This window comes from Herpailurus yagouaroundi, unplaced genomic scaffold (assembly GCF_014898765.1).
Source record: "Herpailurus yagouaroundi ecotype Mexico unplaced genomic scaffold, PumYag 77, whole genome shotgun sequence".
Lineage (NCBI taxonomy): Eukaryota > Metazoa > Chordata > Mammalia > Carnivora > Felidae > Herpailurus > Herpailurus yagouaroundi.
The window spans coordinates 99,724,987-99,744,664 of record NW_024412388.1 but is presented as its reverse complement, the minus strand read 5'-3'; the positions used below and the strand labels follow the sequence as shown (position 1 = coordinate 99,744,664).

The 19,678-nt window shown below is 43.3% G+C and overlaps 1 long non-coding RNA gene across 1 annotated transcript in view; it reads right to left on the bottom strand.

Annotated features, from left to right (window-relative positions):
* Nucleotides 1-19,432, bottom strand: part of LOC121027754 (uncharacterized) — a 60,591-nt gene extending 41,159 nt beyond the window's left edge. Inside the window, exon 1 of the long non-coding RNA XR_005788907.1 lies at nt 18,803-19,432. This is a non-coding gene — a long non-coding RNA (uncharacterized LOC121027754). The remainder of the gene's footprint in view (nt 1-18,802) is intronic.
* Nucleotides 19,433-19,678: the final 246 nt, after the last annotated feature.

Below are 19,678 nucleotides of genomic sequence, written 5' to 3'. Positions count from 1 at the left end.
AAAAGAGAAATTGAGTAGAATTTCTATTCCTTATTAGCAATTGTTAGGAACACAGGATTCAAAAGAACCTGTTGAAAATAAAACATTTTGTCAACTATCCAGATCACATCAAAACATGCTGATATTTAATATCCTGTTAGGGAAAAAGAAAAAAAGAACTCTGTTGTATACCATAATTGTTTCCTGCTGTATAGAAAAAAAAATGCAGATCTGGACTTCAACTAGAAAATCTTGGAATATCTTTCAATATTTTTATTTTCAAAATCGGTTCAGATGGACCAGGCTGAGGGCAGAGAAGATGGCTCTAAATTGGCCAAACAACCACAGGGAAAAAAGGCCAGTGATAAAAGGCAGCCAGTCCCAAGGGGGGCTGTCTTGCAGGGCGCCGTGGGGGTCAGCACTGGCTTTAGTCCTATTTAATATTTTTATTACCAATCTGAAGGGGGAGGGGAGGCTGAATAAAAATGAAATCTGCAGATGGCTACTCATTACGGAGGATTTGCAGACCCCAGGAAGAGCAGGAATGAAATTCAGAGGTTCATTTGGAAAGGTGGTGGTCAGAAAAAAAAACAAAGGCGGCTGGAAAGCAGTGAAATGGGGAATCCCAGGGCAACAACTCCATTGCAGCAAGTGAAAGGCATCTTAGGCTGCAGGAATTCTGAGAGCTTCCTGGCAGTGGTCAAGTTTTACCCCTGCTTATTAAGAAACGCCACACATTTTAGGTGTTCGGATTGGCAAGGTAAAGGTCTGCGAGATGGTCTTTAGATTGCTGAATTCAGTTTCAAGAAGACATAGGGAATTTAAGTTAGGATCTCTTCTCTGCCTTCATAATTGCATGTGCTCCTGCTGAGGGGTGATTTAAGGCATATGGATGATTAAAAAGACCAGTAGGCAACCAGGTCCGTGCCATTCTTCGATGTGCACAGGCAGCCCTCTGTCCTCAGAGCCTGTCACTCTGTGCAGCTTGGCTCCTGAGATGTACACAAAGCCTTTCTTCAGGAAGAGCTACCCACAGGCCTGGCCTCCCTTTGCTAGTGCCCCATTCATTGAAGTGCTGCCCCTGCAAGTTCTGCAAGCTGTCCCTATGTGCTCAGCAGAGAAGTCATCGTCAACTGAGGAGATCTCCTCTTTGCTCGGAACCCTCCGTGGCTCCCAAATGCCTGTAGAAAATTGGCATTCCTTAACCTAGGATTCTGGCTGTCTCCTAAAGAGCATGTAAGTTACTGCACCATCCCTGGAGTCAAGACTGATCGGCTTCAAACTGCCTGACTCACCAAATGCCCATTGTTTCAACTACCAACTACCAGGCACTTTCAACTACCAAATAGGGAAACCAGTATCTGCCTCATCGTGTTGTTCTAAGGGTCAAATGAAAGAAATATACATAAAGTGCTTGTATCGTGTCTGGTACACCGTAAGTGCTCAAAGGATGCCAGCCACAGCTTTTTGTTTGACAATTATTCACAATGTATCCCTAAGGCCCCTTTATCAAATGACCTTTCAAAAACAATCTTCCTGGGTTTATTTATGGCACGTGTTTTATCTTCCAGAAACTGGCATTTCTAGGAAAAATCTTTAATCTACCATATACCAGTGATCTTTTCCTGAAGAAGCTTGATGACCTACCTGCTCCATGTTGAACAGGCACCCATGTTTGTGGCTCTGCCTGCCTCACGGTGGACCAGCTTGTCATACAGCACCCTTCACTCTCTGATCTCAACCCAACCTTCCAGCCTCTCATCTTTCACACTCCTCTTGCCCAGGCTCCTCACAGTGTCTCCTACAGGCACACCCCCACCTTCGTCCAACACCCCCCCACCCCGCCACCACCAGACTGGTTACCCACGCTGTTTGTTCACACACCTGGGGTTTTCATGCCTCTGTGTGTCACTCACAATGCTCCTTCCGTCCTGCCATTACTTCCTCACTTAAAAACAAAATCTCATTCCCTTTAAGGCCCCATTAAGATGGTGCCACTTCTGTGAAGCCTTCCCAGGAACTACTCTGCTCTATCCCTTCTCTGAGGAAACCAATCTCTTCCTCTGGGTTCCCACTACTGTAACTCCCAACAGGCCGCGTGGCTGTCTCCATCTCGATTGTGAGGGCTCCTGCGGTCAGAAGTGTGTCTTACTCAACCTACACCTCAGGTTCCTGGCACAGAAGTCCTTAATAAATATTTGCTGAGTGTTTTAAACTTGTTAACTCATGAATGGCAGCTGTTCTTGCTGGAGAAAGGGAAGAAGCTCCAGGGAATCCAAGGAAAGGGGCAGACAGGTCTAGAGACAGGAGAGCCTGGTCTATCCACTAGGACCCCCTGCTGGACAGAGAAAGTGAGTGCAAGTAAGCAGCTTTGAAATTGACTTTGGGACTGGGAGCCCTTTCCCCACGGGAACTGGGTCTGGGTTAGCCACAGAGAAGCACTGGAAGTGAGATTCCAAAATGCAATTTCACAGTTGGAGCCACCTTCCTCCTCCAGCATGGCAGCAGCACGTCTGTCCTGGGGACAGGCACACAGACTGTGTAATCAGGCTCAGCTGGTAATCAGGGAGCTGCCAAACAGACGCGAGACTAAATTACCTTCCTGTCCCGGACAAAGTGGCCTTCTCGATGAGGGTTCAAACCAGTGATGGTGGAAAAAAACAAAGGAAGGCAAGTGGCAGCTGCTACCAAACACCTGGCCAGTGGACGGCTCCCAATCCGTCCTTATTCAACCCGCAGACCCTCTAAAGCCAGGGTTGCTTAATGAGGAGCGAGCGTTTCAGACCAAAGGTATTTGGTGCCAAAGTCATCGTTAGAGGAGGAAAACAATTTATGCCCACAGTGACAACAAAAGGGGCAGAACCAATTTCCTGTCAACCTGCCAATGGCCGACCGAGTAAACTTGGAAGAAACAATGTGCCTCAGTTTCCCTCTTTTGTAATTGAGAGGAATGTGCCCTCACATCCAAGATTCAGATGGTTAAGATCTTTTTGGGATTGAAGATCCCATTTCTGTTCCTGCATGTGTGTGTCCTTAAGGGGCTGGAAGGGACCTTGAAATTAGGAGAGAACCATGTAAGTTCATGAGCTGTGGGATAAAAAGTGCTAGAGGAAGGAAGGAAAGCCCAGAAATCAAAAACTCCCTAGGAAAGGGGGCATTTCTGAGGCTTAGAGGGAGAATGAGGCTGCTATACTCGATTTGTAGTTACTAAGGACTTGGAATACCAGGTACATGCTGTGCATGGAGTTTGCAGTGAGCAAAAACAACCAGAAGCTTACCCTTGCTTTCCTGAAGCTTATAGTCTGGGGGGCAAATAGCCATTAAACAAATCTTCCAACGAGTAAATGTAAAACGGCATCTCTGTGTGCCATGAAGAAGCAAGGAGCTATGGGATTGGCCGTGGGGGACTTGATCCAGTTGGGAAAGGCCCCTGAGAGAGTGGCACCAGAGCTGAGAGTTGAGGGGACAAGTAGGGTTCACTCCATGTGGAAGGGAAAGAGGAGCGTTCCAAGCTGCTGGGACAGGTGGGCAAAAAAAAGGCTTCTGCAATTGCAAGTAGGTCTTACTATTCACTGCATCAATTATTGTGTGGCTCAGACATTTTATACTCTAGGTCAACAGAAGAGGGCCAGGCTAGCTGCAAGGCAAGGCTGCTTTCTATTATGGAGGTGGGTGATGAGGGAGAGGTTCTGCCTGAGTAGGATGGTAAATGTCACCCTCCAAAGGGGGCTGGAGGCAGGTCCTGTGTTTCACCCTGCTGTCTGGGTAACAGGAACAAGGTCAAGAGGTTCTGCTATAGCTTGTGGGTAGCGGCCAGTGAGATGGGCAGGACTTGCTCCACGGAAGGGATTCCGGACAGGGCCTGTGACATTGCATCATCCATATCAGTCAGCTATTGTCACAATGATGCTGAAAAACAAGTCAGCTCGGCACTCAGTGCATCACACTAGCATTTATGTTCATGGTCTACAGTTTTTCTGCTATTCAGCTGATCTAGAGTGGGCTACATGGGAGGCTTTGCTTCAGGCTGTGGGTCAAGCAGGGCTCCTGGCTTCAGGTTGGGTTCGGGCCCATTCCATGTGTCATGCTTAGATCCAGGCTGAAGACTCAGTGCTACCCAAGGCATGTCCTTGTCACGGCAGATCACTGGATGCAAAAGCAAGCCAGGCAAGCACATTTAAGGCCTCTGTTCATGTTGTGTCTATTAACATTCCAGTGGTCAAAGAAAGTCACATGGTGAAAGTCAACACCAATGTGACAAGGATGTATATTGCACACACAGTGGGAAGGGTAAGAAATGAATATTTGCTTAACAATAATGCAAATTATTACACCATCCTTAAGACCGGCATGTGGTTATTTTAGGATCAGAAACTAGTGCTCTGGAAACTCACTATTTGTATTGTCTGCTATTATTTCCTTTTTGTTCTCCCTTAGTGTTTAGTTAAATTCTTTTTGAAAATGTCAGATTGTCTCAGCTGTTATGAAGAACCAGGAGAAACACTTTTGTCTACCCTTGAGCCTGAATTTTAAATGGAACTGAAGGACCCCAGGGTGAGAATCCCAAGTGAGGTGAAACACGGGGGAACAGTTTCTAAGAATTCTTGTTCAGTAGTCACCCCCCCCCCCCCACACACACACACACACACACTTTGCATGGATTCTCCTTCCAGCATTCTTCTCTGCTCACTCCTTGGAGGATTCTGCGGTTTGAGTTCGTAAGAAAACAGTTTCAGTGTACATGACATGTCAGGCTACAGCATGGTAGAAACAACGTGCTATCCATCCTAAACCAAAATGCTTCCAGCTGACTTGCCATTAGCAAGACAGGCCTCCATAAGTACTGCCAGTTGCTCCAACCATCAAGGCAGGGCCCTACACACCAGGTTTCAGGCATGTCTTCATGTCCAGCTAGGGCAAGTGAAGTTAACCAACACTTTTATTTTAGAAAGTGAAACTCTGGAAACTGATAAACACTCCCACACTGGTCCCTGAGAGGGAGTGCTGGAGACGGTCAGGATCTGTCACTAACACTCAAAACGCAGGTCAACCTCTGTGTCACAGAGGGTAGCCAGAACCTCTCCCCATTCTTCCTTATAGCCAGTGGCTGCAATTTGCAAGAGCGTTCCTCAAACTTTAATGGGCTGAGGAATCACTTAGGGGTTTTGTTAAAATACGGATTCTGATTCACTGGGCCTGGGGTGGGTTGAGTCTGCATTTTAAACAAGTTCCCAGGCTTTGACCTGCTAGTCCACCAAACACACTCTGAGTAGCAAAGGATTTGGAAACCTCGTTCTGTTCCTTCTAGGAAATGAAGGGAATGAAATTGCTACTTTAGGTGTATCAAAACGTCAAAGTACGGGATAACCTTTTGTCAGGCTTTGGTGGGGTCAGGACTGGCTGCATATGGTTTCCAGTCAAATCAGGGAAAAGGGGAAACATTATTTAGAAGCGGATTCAGGCTCAATCTCAACTGATTTAACCTCACTAAATTCATTTAACCTTTATCTGCTTATAAAGCACTTATAACCTGAGTTGTCTGCCAATGAAACGGCTGTTTCTGATGTACTGCACTTCCTGCTCCTGAAGGTGCTAGAGAAGGAGTGAAGGGACTACTGATGAGAGAGGGCAGGGAGGGTTCCAGCTGTGTGCAGAAGGTGACCAGAGGACCGACCACCTACCTTCAAGGTCTTGGTCTATTTTAGACTGCATATGTGGTTTCTGTACAAGGTATGATTCTAATTTGTGATTTATCATTTTTGTTGTGAAGTGCTCAGAAATGGAAGATGCTGTAAAGCAGTGCACTGCATTCAATGGGAATGCATTCTAACCCCGTCTTCCCTCACAGACTTTGTATTCCTAGGCAATCACACATTTCTTAGAAATAGGGGGCAGATGTGAACCTTGGTGTTTTGCACACTGACCTCAGGGTCTAGAAGGGTCTAGAAGGGCTCTAGAAGAATTCACGTGGGGTAATGTGGAAACAAAGTCTAAGAGACGCAGCAAGTCAGGCAGGACAGTGTCCCCCTAGGAGCCAGAGCCTGTGGGCCCCAATGCTGGGGCCTGCCACTTGGATGGCTGTATGTCTCGGATAGGCCATCACCCTCACTTTTCCCATAAGGGCATTAGAGAACTGGATTCGATCCCTTTGCTTTGTTTTCCTGTCTTTTAAGCTGTGGAAGCCTTTTGTCAAATAAAGTCTAAAGATGAACCCAATAGAAAAAAGCAAAGCTGCTGGGCACCTGGGTGGTTCAATTGGCTAAGTGTCCAACTCTTGATTTCGGCTCAGGTCATGATCTCACGGTTCAGGAGATGGAGCCCCGTGGTGGGCTCTGCGCCGACAGTGCAGATTCTTTCCCTCCCTCTGTCTCTGCCCCTCCTCACCACAAAGTAAATAAACTTAAAAAAAAAAAAAAAAAGCAAAGCTTCTCTCATTGGAGCAGGGAGCCTAGAACTTTTCTATAGGGTCCTTAACAATCCATGAGGCACTGTGGAAGCCAACAGCTGAAAAGACACAGTCTGCAAACCAAAACAAACCTCTGCCCTAGATGACCTCAAAGGTCCCTCCTGTTCCAAGCTGGAGAGATCACCTCATTTGCAAGAATGCCCTCTAAGACTGCATAAAAGGTGGGAATTAAGACTCTCCCAGCAGTAGGACACCTGTCTGTGAAAGGTTTGGGCCCTTCCTTTTTGCTCTTATACACATAGATTCAGGTCTTCAGGAATAAAGAATACACGATAGGGACACCTGGGTGGCTCAGTAGGTTAAGCGTCTGACTCTTGGTTTTGGCTCTGGCCATGATCTCATGGTTGGTGAGATCAAGCCCCACGTCGGGCTCTGCACTGACAGTGAGGAGCCTGCTTGAAATCTCTCTCTCTCCCTCTTTCTCTTCACCTTCCCAACTTGTGCTGTCCCTGTCTCTCTCAAATAAATAAATAAACTAAAAAAAAAAAAAAAAAAGAACACATGATAATAAAATCCTGATCACGGCGTACTGTTCACTAATGTCTGCTTGCAAGGGACAAAAAACAAATTTTCATCCATGTTAGGCAAAAAGAGGAGAATTTATTGGTTCACATATCCAACCTCAAGGACAGGAGGAGCTGATCTAAAAGCAACTTTCAAAACTTCTCTCTCTTCCTTCTATCTCTGCTTCTGTTATGTGTTGATCCCATTATCACCTCCTGAAGTAAGCAGCATCAGTTCTGGACAGTCATTCTTCAAGCTTAGTAATTAGACAAGAGTAAAATACCCACTGACATACCATGTCCATTAAAAGACATCAAAGGGAGGACTCTGCTTGGACCGTCCTAGGCTGGGCATCCCTCCCTGGGATCTACTGCTCAGGACAAAAGCATGGTATCCTCTGTGATGGGTAGAATCCACCAGAGCCACATGGCTGGCTCCAATGTGGCTGTTACGAAAAGGGAAGAAAAGAGGAAAGGAAAAGAAAAACAGCAGATGTCCACTGTATCTGCCATTCTGAACCTTCCTCAGTGTGGGTCCGTTGTGTGTTTAAGCATTACTGCTCATTAAGTCTGCACACAGCCTCCACTCCAGCCAAACTAGGCTGTCTCTTGCCTTTCGTTTTGTCTCCCTTGCCTAACATGCCCTTTCCTTCCTTCTCAGCTGGTCTACGATCTCGCCATTCTTCAAGGGATAGTTCAAATTCAAACTCCCCCAGAAAGGCCTCTTCTTCCAACCTGTACATTCTTTCCTTTCCAGGAGAAAGGGTCTCCTGTCTGTACCTTCAGTGGTGTGTTGGAAAATGTTTTAAAACCGCTCCCTTGAAAAACGAAGAATCAAACAAAACCCTGATTTTTCATTTGTCAATTTCCATGGTGTAATTACTCCCACCACGGTCAATTTCCTGCTCTCAGCATGACAGTCACTGAATGCAGAGCTGGAAAGAGGTGTGCAATACAGCAACATTACACAGAATTCCCATAGCATTCCCACCATACAAATACAACAGATCTAATCTCAAGAACATATATGTTAATAAACTGTAGTAAAATAATTAGAAACTTTATGAATTTTAATACATTTTTTTTTATTTATTTTGAGAGAGACAGTGAATGCAAGCAGGGGAGGGGCAGAAAGACGGGGAGAAAGAATCCTAAGCAGGCCCTGGGTTGTCAGCACACAGCCCGATGTGGGCCTTGGTCCCACAACCGTGAGATTGTGACCTGAGCCAACATCAAGAGTTGGACGCTTAACCAATTGAGTCACTCAGGAGCCCCAGAAAGTTTACGAGTTATGAGTATTTACCAACTTTGTGTTTAATGTAATTTAATTGTAAGTTTATATTATTTTAATATTGGCAGTGTTTAATAATCATCTCATAAAATTCTTAGAAAACTAACAGCTACGGTTTTGACTTTTCTAGCATTTCATTTAAATAGAATCATACAGTAAGTAGTCTTGTATCTGGCTTCTTTTGCTAAGCATAATGCTTTTGAAATGTATTCATGTTATTGCATCCATCAGTAGTTTGTTACTTTTTACTGATGAAACATAGTATACATCACGTGAATAACACCACAAATTTTCATTCATTCGTAATTTTGGTTTCTAGTTTTTGACTATTATGCATAAAGTTGCTGTAAACATTTGTATACAGGTCTCTGTGTGGACGTAAGTTTTCACCTGTCTTGGATAAATATCTAGGAGACTGTTGTGTTCTATGGTAAGTGTACATTTTTTAAAAGGAACCACATAAAGGTTTTCCTAAGTGCACTTACGATTTTGCATGCATATCAGGAATATAGAATTCCAGCTGTTCCATTTGCTCTCGAACACTTAGTGTGATCAGTCTTTCTAATTTTAGACATTCTAGCAGGTGGTGTAGTGATCTCTTACTCTGATCTTGATAAACGCTTTTCTAACAACTACTGATGTTAAGAACCTTCTCATGCGCTTATTTGCCATTCACCTGTCTTTGGTGAAGTGCCAATTCAAATCTTGTGCTCAATTGTCAACTGGGTTGTTATTGTGGAGTTGTTTTATTATTGAGTTGTCAGCGTTATTTATATATTCTGAATGCAAGTTATTTATCAGATATAGGGTTTATAAAAATGTTCTCCCAGTCTGTGGCTCTTATTTTCTTAATAGTATCTTTGCCCAACCCAAAGACACAAATATTTCCCCCACATAACTAAAACTATTATATTTTAGCTCTTATGTTTAAGTCTATTTAATTTTTGTGTATAGTATGAAGTGAGGTTTGAGGTCAGTTTTCCCTTATAAATACCCAATTTTTTCTAGCACTGTATTTTTTTTTGCATTTTTTAAACTTTTTTTATTTTTTAAAATTTACATCCAAATTAGTTAGCATATAGTGCAACAATGATTTCAGGAGTAGATTCCTTAAGCCCCTCACCCATTTAACCCATTCCCCTCCCACAACCCCTCCTGTAACCCTCAGATTGTTCTCCATATTTAGGAGTCTCTTCTGTTTTGTCCCCCTCCCTGTTTTTATGTTATGTTTCCCTTCCCTTATGTTCATCTGTTTTGTCTCTTAAAGTCCGCGCGAGTGAAGTCGTATGATTTTTGTCTTTCTCTGACTAATTTCACTCAGCATAATACCCTCCAGTTCCATCCACATAGTTGCAAATGGCAAGATTTCATTCATTTTGATTGCCGAATAATATTCCATTTTATGTATATGTGTGTGTGTGTGTGTGTGTGTGTATATATATATACACCACATTTGCTTTATCCATTCATCCATCGATGGACATTTGGGCTCTTTCCATACTTTGGCTATTGTTGATAGTGCTGCTATAAACATTGGGGTGCATGTGTCCCTGTGGACCAGCACTTGTGTACCCTTCGGATAAATAGTAGTGTAATTGCTGGGTCGTAGGGTAGTTCTATTTTTAATTTTCTGAGGAACCTTCACAGTGTGTTCCACAGTGGCCACACCAGTTTGCTTTCCCACCAGCAGTGAAAAAGAGATCCTCTTTCTCTGCATCCTTGTCAACATCTGTTGTTGCCTGAGTTGTTAATTTTTGTCATTCTGACAGGTGTGAGGTGGTATCTCATTGTGGTTTTGATTTGTATTTCCCTGATGATGAGTGATGTTGAGCATGTTTGCATGTGTCTCTTAGCCATCTGGATGTCTTCTTTGGAGAAGTGTCTATTCATGTCTTTTGCCCATTTCTTCACTGGATTATTTGTTTTTTGGGTGTTGAGTTTGATAAGTTCTTTATAGATTTTGGATACTAACCCTTTATCTGATATGTCATTTGCAAATATCTTCTCCCATTCTGTTGGCTGCCTTTTAGTTTTGTTAATTGTTTCCTTCGCCATGCAGAAGCTTTTTATCTTGATGAGGTCCGAGTAGTTCATTTTCGCTTTTGTTTCCCTTGCCTCTGGAGAGGTGTTGAGTAAGAAGTTGCTGTGGCCAAGATCAAAGAGGTTTTCTAGCACTGTATTTTTTAAAAGTCCTTATTTTTTAGAACAGTTTGAGCTCCGCAGCAAAATTGAAAGGAAGGTACAGATAACTTCCACATCCCCCCCTTCCCCCTGCACATGCATAACTTCTCCAGTTATCAACACTCTCCACTAGAGTGGTACATATGTTATAAGTAACAAAGCTACACTGACACCCCCAGTCACCTCAAGTCCACAGTTTATATTAGGGTTCACTCTTGGTGTGGCCCAGTCTGTGGGTTTGGACAAGTGTACGATAACACGTATCCATCATTATAACAGCATACAGAGTATTTTCACGGCCCTAAAGATCCTCTGCTCTGCCTACTCATCCCTCCCCTTATTCTAATTCCTGATTTTTTATTGTCTTTTTCAATGACTAATCTGCTTTTAATCCCATCCAGTATACTTTTTATTTCAGACATTTTATTTTTCATGTCTAGAAGCTCCATTTGAGTTTTTTACTGGGACATACTCTTGTCATTTAGACCCTTAAATAATTTGACTGGTCCTTCCCAGTACTTAATAAGGCCATGGAATTTCTTAGAACAACCTACCACAGAGTAGGGAGTTTGAAATACATAGATGTGGACCATCCAGCTTATTAGTTGTGTCACCACAGGAAAGTCACTTAACTTCTTTGAGTGTAAGAACGATCACCTATAAAATGGGATTGAGTGATAATGCTCACTGAATGGGCAGGAATTTGTTGGAGCAGCAAACAGATGGAAGAGGTATTTGTGGCCAAGAGGCCCCTCCTTCAAGTTTTAGAACCTCACCGCTTTGGAAGCTGGTTTTAGTCATGAGTCAGAGGTAGGATTAGCAGTCCCTTTGCGTTCGAAAGGAGTGGCAGAGGAATGTTTTTGGATGCTACAAGTCCAGACCATACACTGCAAGGTACAGTGGCCTGTTCCCAGAACACTGCTGAGATGATGATCTAGAGGATGTCATTCCTGCTCTTGAGAGCCCACAAGTCCCAGGGTGCCACCGCAACAACAGCAGAAGGCTCTGCCCCATGTTCCTCTTTGGTCATGTGTCCACACCCTCCTCAGCACTTGAGAACTCTCCACAGGACAACATCTCACACACACTCAGCATCTTGCTCTAGCAGGCTGGTTGTGTCCTGAATGGGGATAATCAGGGGAGTTTAAGAGAATGGGTGGCTACCAGCAAAGGACCCAGCAAACAGGACAGGCAGAAGGACTAATCAAAGGGCCACAGGAAAGGTAAAAGAACCAGGCAGGCTGGGGGGGCTTGTCTTGGAACACTTAAGGACAGGGTGTCTTTCCCGGTCTAAACTTATCCTGCAGCCTGTGAGGCAAGGAGACAGAGCTATAAAGAGCAACAAGCTGTACAACAAGCCATGAGGCTAGAGAGAGACGCAAAGCCAGTGCTCACATACCAAACAAGGAACCAATTCTTCAGGTTCTTCACATACTCTTCAGATTCTGTGAGCAAGATGAAGACCATTGCTATTTAAGTCACAAAGACCACAATGCTGGGTAATGTCCAGATGGAGGGAGTCTCGATCAGCACATCAGCAGGAATCTTTTGGTCTAGCCCGGGTTTTCTCAACCTTAGCCCTAGTGAAATTTTGGGAACAGACAATTCCTTGTTGTGGGGACCTGTCTTGAGCATTGTAGAAAGTTTCATGTATCACTGGCTTCTGTCCACTAGGTGCCAGTACACGCCAATCCCCTCCCCATGACTTGAGACAACTGAAAAGGTATTCAGGCACTGCCAAACAGCTCCTGGGTTGTCACATTGCCTTTGGTTGAGAACCACTGATCTGGCCTTCTGGACTTAGACCTTAGAAAAACTGACAGCACTAGCAATCACATTTCCTGACTTCAGAGCTCAGTATGAAATACAGGGACCTCTGCTCAAAATCCCGTATTTATGTCGGTTTACTGATACCTGTGAAGCAAAAAGCCATTACTTATATAAAAATTTGCCCCAAGCCCTTAACAGAGTGTAGTGGTTAATTACACACCGTCCAGAGCATCAATCCCAGCTGTTCAGATTCTAGCTTCATCGCTTACTACTGTGTAGCATTGGGCAAGGGAATTTCATCTCTTTGTGCCTCAGTTTCTTTATCTGTGAACTATGGATAATCACAGGGACTACTTCATGAGGTATCTGAGGATATATATTTGTTGTTGTATGTGACGCACTCAGAACAGTGTTTGGCAAATGGTGAGCCCTAAAGATGATCTATTCTAGCACTTGTCAGCTGGCGGGGGGGGGGGGGGGGGGGGGGGGGGGGGGCCCGGGGCGGGTTGTGACAGTGTTCCAAGTGTTCAAGTGTTATGACATCAACGGCACAAAGATTCCTTTTTTTTTTTTATAAGTACCCAAAATAATAACTTAAATATCTTGCCACTTAAAATAAAACTGCTTGAGAGCCTCCAATTAAATAGGAGTACACATGGCCCTTAGTGGGGTCAGACAGGCCAGCTCCTGACTCAGGCACTCAGATTATCACTCAGCTGCCACAGCAGTCTGGGCTACTGCAGAGCTTTCAATTATCTTTACTCTTAGTCATGTTTTCTAACCTGTGCCTACAACACATTATTGTGCAAAGACAAAAAATACAAGGAACACTGGTACTAAGACACAAGAGGAAGCATATGAATGTTAACTAATTCTACAAATGTATCTTCATAAATCCATGAGTTTACTTTATTCAACCCAAATCCCAATTCACATATCCAGATACAGCCAACATTTCTAAAGTCAGAGTCCGAAATATACTATCATAGTGAATTTAACTGTTCATTTATTAGGATTAAAGAGACTACTATGTTGTATTACTTGTCCCAAAGAGCTTACAAACAGCCTGACGCACTCACCCAGGTGGACACTGTGATTGCTTCCCCCCATTCCTCTCTGACTTTGGACAATGACGCCTTCCTGGCAGTCCAGGGCTTTGGGGGAAGCTGATCCCACCAGAGCCTCAGTGATTCAGTTTAAGTGCATCCCCTGGACTCTGATTTTCAGAAGTGGGGACATGACCTAATTTTAACTTCAGAAATTGGAGAAGATGGTTCCTGGTGGTTTCTGGGGGGAAAGAACTCACACTGTCCTCCTGGAAGTGGAAGAGAAAACATGGAGCCCAGGAGTTGTTGGCAGTCATCTCTTAACAACCAGGCACAGCCCATAAGAATATGGTTGAAGACATGAGAAGGTAGAACAGAGAGATGGAAACAGAAGAGATCCTGATGACACTGTCAAGCAGACGAATCATACCAACCCTACAACCCTCCCCACTTCAGTAAAACAAGCTAAACCAGCTTGCACTGGGTTTTTCTTATTTGCATCCTAACATAATCTTAGCTTTAGCTCTCCTATTTAGAAACAAACTAAAAAAAATTATAAAAACTAAATGAGCTAACTGCAAACTATGAGAATGATCAACATCACATCATAAAAACAGTTTTTGTCTATTTTGTTTGTACAGCCCATAGCTTAATTTCAATTTTCCAAGACTTTTGCTTCCAGCCAAAATGGAGTAACAAAGACCAGTTTACACTTGTACCTGAAACAACAGCAAACAATCCATAAAAACACCGGAAATAATAGTTTTTGAGACACTACACATTAGGCGATGAAAGAGTGTGATCCCCGAGAAAGGAAACCAATGATGTAAGCCTTACAACTGCCCCAATATACTGCCTGCAGAGAGAGCTTCTAGGTGGTGGCACAGGGAAGGATAACCAGAGCAGGGCCTCTGCACTGAGGAGGAGGAGCTGAGGGTCCAGGTCGGCAAGAAGGCCACAGTTCACAGGCCACTGCAGCAGAGAAGAGAGCTGCACAGAGAGAGAACCATGAAGGTCAAGTCCTGAGGGCCCTTCTCAAGTCCTGAGCAGAATACTGATGAGTGCATGTGTAGAAGGAGAACACATGAGACTAGGCAAAAGAACATTTCCAAAGGATTAGACTAGGAGGAACAGTACCTAGTGCTCATACGGCCTAAGAAGGCCAGTTTCCACTAGCCAAACTGAAAAACCTCGTAATGGTGAGACACTGGGTAGACTGCTCAGAAGAATCCTGCCTTGGCAGTGGAGAATAATTAGTCTCAGGTCAAGTGTTGCTCTGGTCCTGCCAAAAAAATACCTTAACACTGAGACTATAATGGAGACTAAATGATCCCCCCCCCCCCCAAATTAACTTCATCACAGAACAAAGTTCAAGAAGACTTATCACAGCACCCAATTAAATAAAATTCACAAAGTCTGGCATCAGGTCAAATATTTGGCTTTTTCAAAGAAGCAAAAAATAAGACCCATAATGATGAAAATTGAAACTGACCCAGATATGACACAGATGTTAAGACTTAGCAGACAAGGACATTAAGATAAGTATTATAATTGTATTCCATGTATTCAAAAAAGTAATTCAAGGAAGACATAAAAAGAGTGAAGCCAGACTTTTAGGAAATGAAAGCTATTAATATCTGAGATGAAAAATACACTGGCTGGGATTAACAAATCCTGTATCTTGGAGAAGAAAAGACTGGTGAACTTGAAGACACAGCAATAGAACTATCCAAAAGGAAACACAGAAAAAAGAAGTTTAGAAAATGGAAAGAGCATCAGTGAGCTGTGAGGCAACCCAAGTGACCCTATTTGTATGGGTGGAGTTCTTCAGAGGGGAGGAGGCAGAAAAATATTTGAAGTAATAGTGGTTTAATACGTAACAAATTAGATGAAAAATATAAACTCAAAGTTCCAAAGAGCTCAACAAACTGCAAACACCAGGAACATGAAGAAAACTAAATCACCAAGTCACTAAATCAAGGCAAGTCAGAACCAAATGGCATAACACTAAGGATTAAAAGACCATCTTAAGAAAAGCCCAAGGTAAAAAAGAAAATTATGTACAACGGAACAAAGACAAGGATGACAGCAATTGCTTGTAGGGCACAATGCAAGCAAGATGACAGCAGACTAACTCTGAGGTACTAAAACAAAAAAACAAAAAAACAAAAAAACAAAAACAAAAAACTGACAGCCTAGAACTTTTATCCAATGAAAATATCTTTCAAAAACAAAAGCAAAATGAAAACATTTAGAGACAGGCAAAAGCTAAAACAATTGTTAACAAACTGATACCACAGAAATGGCAAAGGGAGTCCTTTGGGCAGAAGGAAAATACAGATGTGCAATATGGATGTTCACAAAGCAGTGCAGCCCAATATCCTTCATGAACAAAGGTGCAAGAATTTTAAACAAAATTCTAGTACATTTAATCCAAAATTTATAAAAAGGACAGTATATCATGACTAAATGGGGTTTACCTTAGAAATCCAAAGTCGATTTAACTTTGAAAATCAATTTGGTAATTCACCTAATCAACAAAGTAAATAAGAAAAACCATATGGTCAACTCAATAGATGCAGAAAAAATATTTTCAACACCTATCCCCAAAAGTAAATTCAATATCCATTTCTGATGAAAATTCTCAGACAACTAAAAAAAAAAAAATGAACGTCCTCAACCTAATAAAGGGCATCAATGAAAAAAATCTATAGCTGCTGTCATATTTAATACTGAAAGACTGAATTCTCTTCTCAGATGATCAGAGACAAGACAAGGATATCTACTCTCACCACGTCTATCAACATGGTACTGAAGGTTCCAGCCAGTGCAATGAAGCAAGCAAAAGAAACAGAAGGCATCAGAATTTCAAATAAAGAAATGAAATGATCTCTATTTACAGATGACATGACTACGCAGAAGATGCAGTGGAGTCCATAAAAAAAGCTTCCAGAAACTCAAAATTGAGTTTAGCACATTTATAGGATACAAGCCCAATATACAAAAGCCAAGTATATCTCTATATACTATCAACAAAAAATGGAAATCAAAATTTTAAAAGCTTATCATTTTAATCATCAAAAACATGAAATAGTTGCAAATAAATCTGACAATATATTGAAATTTACAAAACACTGCTGAAAGATTATTAAAGACCTAAATCTATGGAGAGATCTGCCTTGCTCATTCATGTTCCAGAAAACTCAGTATTGTAAGGATGTCAGTTCTCCCCAAATTGATTTATACATTTGACACAATCAAAATCCTGATGAGCTTTTTTAACTTGATGAGCTCATTCTAAAGTTCACATGGAAATGAAAAGAACTTAGAAAAGACAAAACAACTTGAAAGAGGAGGTTGGAAGGTAACTACTCTGATTTCAAAACACTCCAAGCTACAATTATCAAGTCTATGTGGTATCGATATTTTAAAAAGATAAACAGATCAAAGGTACAAAACAGAGCCCAGTAATAGACTTATAGGTATACATAAAACTAATTTTTGACAAGGTGCAAAGGTAATTGAGTGGAGGACAGACTTTTTAAGTGGTGCAAAACCAATTGGATATCCTTACGCATACACATACACACAAAACACCAAAAATTTGATCTATACTTCACACCATTACTTATTAAAAAATTAACTCAAATCACAGACCTAAATTTAAGGGTTTATGTATGAAAAAAACCCAAATGTCTACCAATATGGAATGGATAAACACACTGTGTATATTGATACAATATAACTCTAGTTGGCAATAAAAATGAGAGGTATTAATATATGCAACAACATGACCAAGTCCAAAAAAATAATTATGCTGAGTGGCAGAAGCCAGATTAAAAAAATAAAGAACAGATAATATGTGATTCCATACATTCTCGTAAATGACTGGCACAGGGTCTAGAAAGCTGGACAGATGAGTTTCTGTCCAATCTGCCTTTTAATGGCTGAATAAACTTTCGAGGATCACTCATTCTCTGATTCTCAGTTCCCCCCCTTGTCAAATGGGGATAATTACACCTATAGTTAACCTCCCAGTGCCTCAGTTTACCCATCTGTTCAACGGGGATACTAAAATTACCAACTTCATAGCATTCAGACTAAATGAGTTAAATTTGTAAAGTACTTTTTCTTTTAATTTTCTAAAGTTTACTTATTTATTTAGAGAGAGAAAGAGCACAAGCAGGGAACAGAGAGAGAGGGAGAGGGAAGCTCAAGCAGGCTCTGCACTGTCAACATAGAGCCTGATGTGGGGCTCAAACTCACAAACCATGAGATCATGACCTGAGCTGAAATCAAGAGTTGGACACTTAACCAACCGAGCCACCCAGGTGCCCCTGTAAAGTACTTTAAAATAAGGCCTAGCACAAATTAAGTGCTTCCAATTTACTTAATGACTATTTAGTGAGAACTGTGACAGGCCAGGCTGATTTTGAGGATTACTGTTAACAGTAATCTGCTACTATACGGCTACTTTAAGGCTCATTCTACCTGGGGGAAACAAATCCCCAGGGTAGAAATGTTTCCAAGGAGAACTATTGTGTAAGGTCAGTGAGTCAGCCAGGGGTCTACACTGGGCGCTTCCCTGACGACGTGTCATTAGTTACAGCTTGGACTAATTACTGGTAAACTTTGGGGCTCTTTTTCAACCAGCACTGGTCTTTTTCTGCTCGGTGCTGTTTAGTATGTTTAGTAGGAGTTTCCTGGTGCTGGGCAGAAGGCTCCTGGGACGGCCTGAATTCAGGCCTGTTCCAATCCACCAGAGGAAGCCTGAGAGCGGGGAGCACCGGGCCCTAGACACAAGTGCTTCTGGGACTATCAGACAGGCAGGCGGGCCACCGGCCCAGCCCAGTGGGAGGGAAGAACCGGATCAAAGAAAGAAAGATGCCATGCTCCGCTTTATCCACGGGGTGGAGTATTTTAGCCAAAAAACGGACCTTTGGAGGCAGTGAAGTCCTGGGAGAAAGATAAGCCCGGACTTGTCCAGAATCACGCCCATCAAACCCTCCTCCGCAGGCAGTCAGTCATCAAACTTCTCAAAGCTGAGGGCTGTGCCAAGGCCTATCCTGGTAAAAGAAAATCCTCTACGAGCCTCAGCAAATTTAAAAATTTGAGAGCCAAAGAGGGACCAGGGGAGACCAGTGAGTCTGACCCTTCCCCCCACAAATGAGAAATATGAGGGCCAAGAGGGGAGGGAGGAGTCCTGACGGAGGTCGCACTGCCAGGCTGCGTCAGACCAGCCCCAAACCCAGGTCCCCCGGCAGCCTGTCGCCTGTCGAAGCTCTCTCGCTGGGCTGCCTCCGGGTCGTTCAGACGGGGTCTCTGCCCTGTAGACCTTCCAGTGCAGGTGATATCCCATCCACATGTTTCACTGGGAGGTGCAGTCTGAGCGCGGAAGAAGGGGGAGGCGGACACAGCCCTCCGCTGGTGGAGTCCCCCAGGTCTGGAGCATGGAGGCTCGCGCCTTCCCCCTGGGCAGCCTGCTCACGGCTCCCTCTCTTCTGCTCCCACGTCCCCTCCCAGAGGAGCTTTCCTCAACCACCCGTCCAAAGGTGCCTCCACTTACCCACGGTCTCGGACTCTCTGTTGTTCTCCGTTGTTCTTCAAAGCATGTGCCTCTATTAGCCCTTACGTATGCACACACCATGCGCGCACGCGCAGGCTTACACGCATGCGCGCACCTACACCTTCATGTGCTTGCGCATGCGTGCGCACACCCCGCGTTTACGTTTTGCTTGTTTGATCATCGTCTGTCGAGGTTATAAACTCATGTAAAATCAGGTTAGCGACCAATCCCCAGTACCCAGAGAAGTGTCTGGTAAGTAGAAGATGCCCAATAAAAATATAATTAACAAATAGAGGGAAGACCATGGCTTCAAGTCCTGATTAATCTGTGAAATAAATTATTGTAAAGATCATATTAAATAATATATGCAAAATCACTCTGTCACCTGACGAGAATAAAGAATTGAAAGGGGTTAGATTAGATTAAAGGACTGTAGGTAGGGCCCTCTCACAAAGTGGAGAACTGGCAAGAACAAAGGGCCTGCATTGTGATAATAATTAACATCTATTTGCATTTTTTTGTTTTATCTCTTCCGGTTTAAACAAAACTAAACGAAAATACTGCTACAGGCACATAAGGATACACACACTTCTGCACAATCACAAACTAGGAGTGTGGGGGGGGGGTGACACACTGACTGGGGCAGCAGTTAAAACCCGAATGAGAGGGGCGCCTGGGTGGCGCAGTCGGTTAAGTGTCCGACTTCAGCCAGGTCACGATCTCACGGTCCGTGAGTTCGAGCCCCGCGTCAGACTCTGGGCTGATGGCTCAGAGCCTGGAGCCTGTTTCCGATGCTGTGCCTCCCTCTCTCTCTGCCCCTTCCCCGTTCATGCTCTGTCTCTCTCTGTCCCAAAAAAAAAAAAAAAAAAAGTTGAA